At 59.0% G+C, this 8473-nt stretch overlaps 1 protein-coding gene across 6 annotated transcripts in view; it reads left to right on the top strand.

The window, feature by feature from the left end:
- The first annotated feature begins 487 nt into the window (after positions 1 to 487).
- CXXC5 (CXXC finger protein 5) overlaps positions 488 to 8473 on the top strand; it is a 35136-nt gene continuing 27150 nt past the window's right edge. Inside the window, exon 1 of one of the 6 annotated variants that reach the window (XM_070518125.1) lies at positions 488 to 758. The gene's annotated coding sequence lies outside the window, so the exon portion shown is untranslated. Of the gene's footprint in view, positions 759 to 1092; positions 1758 to 8473 lie in introns of those variants that run through there. The other 5 variants (XM_070518126.1, XM_044780579.2, XM_044780580.2 and 2 more) reach the window with 5 other exon arrangements.

Raw genomic sequence — 8473 nt, 5'->3', positions numbered from 1 at the left:
GTCAGTCTCAGGCTGTAACACTTAACCCTATGCAATTTCCCCAACTGCTCTGCCCCTCCCTTGCTGGGGTCTCGGGTCTGGGGGCGGTGTTTTCTGTGTCTCACGGGGGAACACAAAACCCACCCCCACAAATTCCACAGACTTGGAGAAACTTTCTACCTTGGATTTATCTGCAGTTTGGGATTATATGAGCCTGGAGCTTGCTCTTGCCCGGAGCCTGAGGTGGCGAGGACATCTGCAGCCATAGGATTAGCCCAAACTGAGCAGATGGAGGAGCACTGAGTGAGGACGAGGATATGCGGGCCCAAACCTGTACCCACCGGGCTTTTGTTGTTTCTTTTAACCAGGGTCTACTGAGCGCTGCCCTGTGCCAGGCACTGTTTCAGGCTCCGAGTTCGTAGGCCATGGTCTCAGTGCACCACAATGTAGTCGCCTTAGCCCCAGGACTCAGGGCTTGGGCTGGCGCCTGCGTAGTTACCAAAACGTCCTTCCTCAGATCAGTTTCCTCATCTGTGAAATGGGGACGGAAATCTCCGCCCCTTTTCTCCTGGGAAACTGGAGCCCACCGAGTCTGAGAAAGCGCTCTGGGAAGGGTAGCGTCTTTTAACACGCGTCTAGCTCCAAGAGCCTTCGCCTCGGAGTTCCCAGCCCTACGCGCACCTGAGTTTAGGGGCGCGGCCAAACCCTCCCTACTGGTCCTCGCAGCTTCGCAGCCCGCTGAAGAGAGGGGACAGAGGGACGGCGTATTACTACACAAGGTGGGTGTCCACGCCCATGCACCCCTCACTCCTCTTATTTTTTGTAAAGTTGCGGAAAAAGAGGTGAAGACGGGGCGCGCTGGGGAGCTGAGCTAAGCCGACCTCGTCAGAGCGCGGGGAGCTGGAGGCGCAGTGGCTGCGGCTCCGGCCTCAGAGCCTGCGGCGTCCAAGTGGCCAGAGCTGCGCTGGGAGGGAGGCGGAGGGAGGAGGGAGGGGAGCCGAGGTGGAGGAGGGGGGGGAGGAGGCTGCGTTGAGTCCGGTCCGGGTTTTGCCGGCAGCCCCCGGGCAGCGTTCAGAGCTCCTGCCCGGGCGGGCGCGCGGCGGCGGCGGCGGCAGAGGCGGCACAGCCTGAGCGGGGATGTAGAGGCGGCGGCACTGGCGGCAGCAGAGGCGGCGGCGGCGGCGAGAGCAGGCGCCCGAGTCGAGCGAGAAGAGCGGCGAACCTTGCCCCCCGAAGCCGAGCCCGGCGTCCCAGCCCTGCCCAGCCCGCGCCCAGCCATGCGCGCCGCCTGCTGAGTCCGGGCGCCTCACGCTGCGCCCTCCGCCCGCCGCGCCGCGCTTCGCTTGGGGGTGATTAGTTGCTTTTTGTTGTTTTTTAATTTGGGCCGCGGGGAGGGGGAGGAGGGGCAGGTGCTGTAGGCTCCCCCCCCTCCCCGCCTCGGGCCAGCCGCGGCGGCGTGACTCCGGCTCTGGACCCGGGCACGGCGGGCGGCGCGGCTGGAGCGAAGCGCACCGCGGCGGCGGTGCCCAGAGCGGAGCGCAGCTCCCCGCCCCGCCCCTCCCCCTCGGCCTCGCGGCGGCGGCGGCGGTGGCGGCTTGGACGACTAAGAGAGCCGGTAGGTGTCGGGCCATGGCCCTCCCCCGACCCCCCCGGAGGCCAGCCCCCTCCCCTTCCCCGCCTACCTCCCTCTCCTCCCCCGGGGCCCGGTGCGCGGCCGGGGCCGGAGTTCGCTGCAAGTCGGCGGAAAGTTTGGCGGCGCGGGCTCCCCCGAAGTTCAGGTGCGGAGAGCCAGGGACGGGGAAGGAGGGGTCCGTGTTTAGGAGGGGCTGGGGCGCCCGCAGCCTTAGCCACGGAGCCCCAGAGGCTGCGAGCCCTAGCGCCGGTGATCGCTCCCTGGCCGCTGCTATACTCAAGCCTCCCTAAGCCGCAGTCGGCTCGGTCGCAGATCACTGAGTTCAGACAAAAAAGGGTTTCAGGGTCGGGTACGGCGGGTTGGGCGCCGCGGATTGGGGCTGGGACTCTCCCTGCGGGGTACCGTCTTCTCCCCAAGTGCTCGAGCTTGAGGGCGCTGGGGCGGCGGGAGCCGGGGTCCTCACCTCTCGGTGTTGGGCGGGCGCTCCGCCTGCGGGGGCGGCTGATTGGAGATCTCCGGCGCGCACTCCCCTCGTCAGCCCCCATTCGCAGCCCAGTGTTTTGGGGGCGACGGTAACTGCTCTGAATGCCCTGAACCACGCGTGGCTGAGTCTCCCCCTCCACTTGGAGGGGGCGGCGGCCACTTCTGCATTTCCCCTCCCGGCTCCTCGCCCCCGCTGCCCGCGGGGTGCCTGGCGGGCTGATCAAGTTTGACCTTTTTTTTCCGTCCAAGTATCCCCATCACCACTGCTCCCCGCGGCCTCTCTCTCCCTTCCTCCCCAGCCTTGGGGAGTCTTTCAGGCTGTCTCCCGAGCCCCGCGTGGCCAAGCAGCGTGCAAAGCCAGGAGGGAGAATGGGGGTGTTCCTCTAGCTGCGGAACTGTTGGAGGCGGGTGTCCCAGGCGCCTGCCTCGCTGCTCTAGCCCCAAATTTACCCATGAAGTTCGGCCCCGAGCCCCCCTCCCCTTTGCTTCCCCAGAGCGAGGGGCTAAACCGCCGAGAGAAGAATGTGTTAATTTTCTTGCTGGGGGAAGTTGTCCTCGCCCGGAATGGGCTGCTTTCCGGTGGGGAGCGCGGGGTGCGTCTGGCTTTGTTTATTTGTAGGATCGACAGAAAGTGAATGACCCCAGTTTTTAAATGGGGGGCCGCCTCCGAGACCTGTCAGAAGAGCTGAAGCACCCAATGAGCGAAAAGCAAGATCGCTTTTTGTTTTTTTTACCCCCCTCAAGAATCGGAAGGGGTGCGCGGAGTTGGGCTGGTGCCATGGGCTGCAAGGAGGCACCAGCAGATTTGGGGGGTTCCGTAGGGACTCGTCCGGAAAGACCTGCCCCCTCCTTTGGTCTCCTGTGACGGCCGTCTGAAGGGTTAGCAGCCGCGCCCTACTTTGCCCCCTGGACCCTGGGTGGTCTGAGAGTTGCGTCTTCGGATTGGGGAGGCTGAAGGGGGACCGGCGAGCCAGCCTCTTGACCTCCGCCTTTCCCAGCGCGGCGAGAGCTGTTCGGAGCCCTTGGTTTTGGGGTGGCCTCAGGGCCCCCCCCCCCCCGCGTTTGTGCAGGAAGCGCTGGGGAGGGGGGCGTGTGTGATCGTTAGGCTCTCGCCCCCGCCGGAGCCGCCCCAGGGCGGCCGGCAAACAGAGTCCCTTTCAAGTTTTCCGCTGGGGCCGCCTGGCGGGGGCTGCGTGCGCGGTCGCTGTGGACTTGTTTGGAGCGCTATTTGAACGCCCGGCGCCACCTCAGCTGCCCCGGCCTGCGGGGGCGGGGGGTGTCCGTCCGTGAGCCAGAGAGCATTTAAATTAGACGTTTTTAGCTGGCTTACTGGCCTCGGCTTGCCCTTGTCTCCCTCCCGAAAGACCCCAGTACCCTAGGTTCCAACCGCCATAGGAAATCCAGGAACTGGGACCTGAAACCTCCTCCCACACCCCTTCTTGATAGCAATGCGGGGAGACTGAGGCCAGCACTACCTACTAATGCGTAGTGTTGATTTAGCAGTTTGCCTGGATGAGACTCGAGCAAGAGCTGGAGGGCGGGGATTGGGGGGGTGGGGGGTGGGGGGTGGGGGGGGTAGTGGCCCGCTCTGCAGCTGTCACCCCCTCCCAGAACGGAAATTGTCCTCTCTCCTTGGGGAGGAGGGAGAGGGGGTGATTTTTGCCCTGGGAAGGAGTGGGAACAGCTGAGGGAGGTTGGCCTCTGAGTTCTCAGTCAGCCCTGAGAATCTTGGTAGAAGCGCCCCCCACCCCCCCCACCCCCAATCCTGGCAGGAGCTGGGGCTCTCCCAGGAAAGCCTCTAGCCAGCCTTGAGCCTCCCTCTCCCTTGCCACCTCCCTTTCCAAGGTAGGGGCAGAGGTTCCTCTGCAGAAGACAGACCCTTGGCTGGCTGGCTGTCCGTTGGCGCCTTATTTATGTGTGTATTTGGGCCCGGCTGTTTTCCCGGCTCAGCAGGTGACCCTGGCCCGGGCCTCCTATCTCTCCCCCGACAGAGCCTGTTGACTTACCCGTGGGCCAGCGGCCTCGTCTTTATCACGTGAGGCCTGGAATGTCCACCCGGCTGGGCTGGGCTGGGTGGGGGAAGGGAAGGGGAGGGGAGGATTCTGCATCCAGGGCCCAGGCCAGCAGAGGCCTATGTTCCATGGGCTCACACTGTCACCCCCAACTCTCCCTGTCTCTCTGACTTTTTGCTTGTCTTCTACCCATTTGGAAGTGTGAAACTGAGGCATATAGGAGTGTGGGGGCAGGGTTGCAGCTAGATAAAGAACTAAGTCTCTGGGAATTAAATACCCCATTTTCTTTAGGACCCCACCTAGTTATTTATGGGAGGGTGCAATGGAGACAGGGGTCTCCCTGGGAGGGAAGGATGTGGGCTGGCCTGAAGTCAGCTGACTTTCCAAGGTTCAGGATAGGGTGGAAGGATGAGGGGATAACTGATGAGCCAGACCCAGGCCTGCTTTCCTAGAGCCCCTGTCTGGCGGTGTGACCATGAAGTCAGAACTAACTCCCCAAGCATGGTGCTCTAGAGTGTGCCTTAATTGGCCAAGGATGGGGTGGGGCTCGCTTACTATTATTACTGTTATTATTATTGCCCACTCTTTATATGTAATTCACTTATTCATTCATTGGCGCATTGTGTATTTATTGAGCACCTGCTGTGTGTCAAGCCCCACTGTTCTGGGGGTGCAGAAATGAATCACTGACTCTGCCCCTCCTCTGGAGGCAAGCCCACGTGGAAGCTCCGCCCTCTTTCCCCACCCTCTGGGGCCCTGATTGGGACTTCCACTTTTCTTTTCCTGGAGCTTTCTTCTCTTACCCACACCACCTGGTCCCATCCTAGTCTATGTGTGTGGTTGTATGGGTGTGTGTGTGTAAGTGTGTGTGTGAAGTGTCCTTGATTAAGTGTATTAATAGTTAAACTCTCACTCATAGCTGGAACTCACCAGACCACAAAAAGCCTCCCCAGTTACTCACGCGCTACTGCCCAACAAGAATATCCCACTCAAGTTTTTTTTTTTTGCTTTCTGTTACTTCCCTCTTTATTCCCCCAACTCTGAGCCCACCTCCAAGGCTGTGGGCAATGAGAAAGGACTGCCCCTGAAAGATCCAGGAATCTTCAAGCATTCCACCTGCCTCCTAAAGGCAGTGTCAGCTGCTAGAGGAGGCTGTGTAGTTCTAGTCTGTTGCTCTGGGATGTGAGAATCTGGGCAGTGTGTGCGCTTATGACTCAGGGCATGTGTATCTGTGAATCTGTGGGTCGAGCGTGTGTCTGTCTTGGGGTGTGGGAGTCTGAGCATGTGTTTATTCGTGAATCAGGACATATGTATCTGTGGATCTAGGAGTTGTATGTGTCTGCATTGCGTATGTACATGTGTGTTTGTGAATCTGAGAGTATATATCCAAAAGTTGGATTTGTCCCTATGAATCTGGGAATGTATATTTTCTGAGTTGTGTGTGCTTGGAATTTTGGAGAGTGCGTGTTCTTGATTTGTGTATATCTTTGTGTTTTGTATATGCTTGTAAATCTGGGAGTGTGACTCCCTGAGTGAGGTGCATCTGATTTGGGAAAGTGTGTGTGAATCTGAGAGTGGGCATATCTGAGCTGTGCGGGCAGTGGTCTGTGTCTGTCTTGGTGGCTGATGTCTGTGTTCCTTTCTCTTTCTGTATCTCTGTCTGCCAGTCTGTCATTCTGCATCTCTCCCTCCCTGGTTGAGGCGCTGAGTGTGTGAGTGCGTGTAGCCTCAACACCCCCCACCCCCCACCCCGTCCTTCCCCTCCCCTGCCCTTTCTGGCAGTAACTGGGCAGCCTCCCCTGCTGCCTGCCTGCTGGGAGTTTTGGAAGCCATGGAGGGAGACAGGCTGGGGCCGGGGTGACAGCGCGTATCCACGGCGATGGCAGCCTGTGATTACGGGAATAAAAGGATTTTAAGGTCATGGGTGTATTTTTTTTGTTTTGTTTTATGTTTTTTCCCCCCTTTGGTGGAGCCAGTGGCAGCAAAGGGCCAGAGCTGTGTGTCTGCAGGTTGGGCGTCTGTCCTCAAACAAGTGAACCTGGATATGTGGGACTTTCCTGGGAACATGAACACATATGTGTACATGCGTGAGCAGAGCTGTTAGAGCGTGTGTTCCTATTTGCCTACTCCCCATGTGAGAGTCCACAAGGCTGTTCCCTGGGGGAGAATTCCCAGGAAAACTTCTTGCTTCTTGGTGTTAGATGGAGCTGGAACCCTGCAGTCCTCCATGTGCTGAAGAGGATCTGGCCCCAGTCCTTGCCGATCCATCCTCCCCCCAAACCCCCAAGTAGGGTGTCTCTGGCCAAAGACTGGTGAGGCCCAGTCGCCTGGGCCAGGCCACATCTCGGGGTGTCAGTGCCCCTGGCCCTGCTCCAGCCCCTGTAATTGCATTCTGCCGCCTAATCCCCCCGCCAGCTCAATTAGATCGCAAATTCTTCTTCATTTCCTGCCTCTGATGCTGGCCTCCCTCTGGGCTCGCAGGCCCTGAGAGGGAGGGAGGGGATCCTGCTCCCCTTCCGCTAGCACTGGGGGCTCTTGGAGGGGATATTCTTCGTTCCTGGCATACTGGCCCTGGGGTGCAGGTTGGAACCCTGGGGGCTAATAGGACAGGGATCCACTGACCCTTTTTGGACTAGCCTCAGTATCCGCATACTGGGGGAGGGGGCTTGTGTTATCTAGTATACCGGCTCTGGGTAGACCAGGTCCCTAGGCAGTGCCCTCACCCCAGGCCCCCACAGGCTCTGTCCTTCTGCTCCCTGAGCAGTTGCTGGCCACATCCTGGCACAGCAGTTGTGACCTTGTTTTTCACCTTTTTATGGTGTCTGTTCTAGAAGCCAGTAGGACTACAGCTCCCTTCTACTGGGTCCTCCTAACCTCTCTCTTGACCTCACCCAGGCAAGTGTGTTTGAGCACTGGCTCTGGAGTCAGTCCTGGCTCCAGATTCTGGACATGTTACTGTCTAGCTGGATGTATGACCTTTGAGTGAGTTGCATTCTGTGATCCTCAGTTTCCTTATCCCTGAAATGGGATAGTAAGAGTACCTGCTCCGCAAGGCCATTTTCAGCTGGACACAGGGAGGGTTGTGCAGTGCCCAGCACCAGTGGCTAACCCAGTCAGCCTTCAATAAAAGCTGGCTTTTGTGGTGATGAGGACTTCATATCCCCCAATGAAAAGGAAGAAAAGAACATGTGGCTCACACTTAGTGTTTCTGTTTCAATTTTGCTAATTCCCCAGTGTGTGATCTTGGGCGCATCACTTTGCCTCTCTGGATTTCCCTTCACCATCTGTAAAATGGGACTGGTAATGGGCCTGACCTCACAGGGCACATGTGAGGGTTGGTTATCTGCATGCAGATGCTTGGTCCCAGCCGCCCCAGCAGATTTTCAGTGTGTTATTTGCCCTCTTCTTTCTTTCCTCATACCAAGCCTGGCGTGGGGTGGGGTTGGTGAAGACACAGGCTCAGGGACAAGGGGACTGGCTAAGGTCATGAGGTTGGTAATGGGGTCTGGGTGGGGTGGGAGGGCTAGGGGATGACCTGCTGGCTTGCTCACTTGCTTACTCGCTGGCTCAGCTGAGCTGTGAGCATGGCCTTCCCTCCCTGCTGGTCTCTGTGGAAAGCAGTGGCTTGGCTGATTTTTTTTCTGTAGAGGGGAAGCTGGATGTCTACCCCCTCCTTCCCCAGGAGGCACCTGTGGCAGCGGCTGTGCTGACAGGCCTCCTGGCCTTCTTGCTAGGGTGGCTGGCAGCTCTGGAAAGCTGGCTGTGCACAGATCAGCCAGAGGGAAGAGGGAACTGTGGAGGTCCCCTGCCATCACTAATCCCCACGGCCCCTCCCATCCTCAGCCTGTCCTCTCTACTGATGGAGAAACAGACAAGAGCCCCAGCAGGAGGAGAGCTGGGGAGACTGGCTCTGCTGGAGGTGGAAAAGAGGGACAGGCCCAAGGTGGGGGGCAGCCCTCTGCTTCAGGGTCACCATATCTTCCTGGCCAGTCTCCTTATTTCTATGACCTCTGTCACTCATTGGCCTAGACTCTTTAATATTTCATGGCCCTTGGAGCCAGTCCTCTGCCCCAGCCCACACGACCCCCTTTGTCTGCCTGCTGCTCCCCACCCCTCCCACCCCCGCCCCAGGCATCCCTGTCGCTGGATTGCTGAATTACTGACCCTGAGGCTGCCTCTGCCTTCCTCCAACTGGCCCTGACACCTTCCCTGTCCCTCCTGACCTGCCTCCCCCGCACCTCTACTTGTCACAACCTCCATCTCTCATATGCATTCTCTCCCCTTCCCTGACATCTCTGACCATCTCCCTGCCCTTTTCCTCCATTTTCCTCTTTTGTTGGCCTCCTCCTTCCCAGCAGAACAGAAA

This window comes from Equus asinus, chromosome 9, assembly GCF_041296235.1.
Source record: "Equus asinus isolate D_3611 breed Donkey chromosome 9, EquAss-T2T_v2, whole genome shotgun sequence".
Taxonomy (NCBI): Eukaryota; Metazoa; Chordata; class Mammalia; order Perissodactyla; family Equidae; genus Equus; species Equus asinus.
Note: the sequence above shows the minus strand (reverse complement) of the source record. Positions and strands in the feature narration are given on the sequence as shown.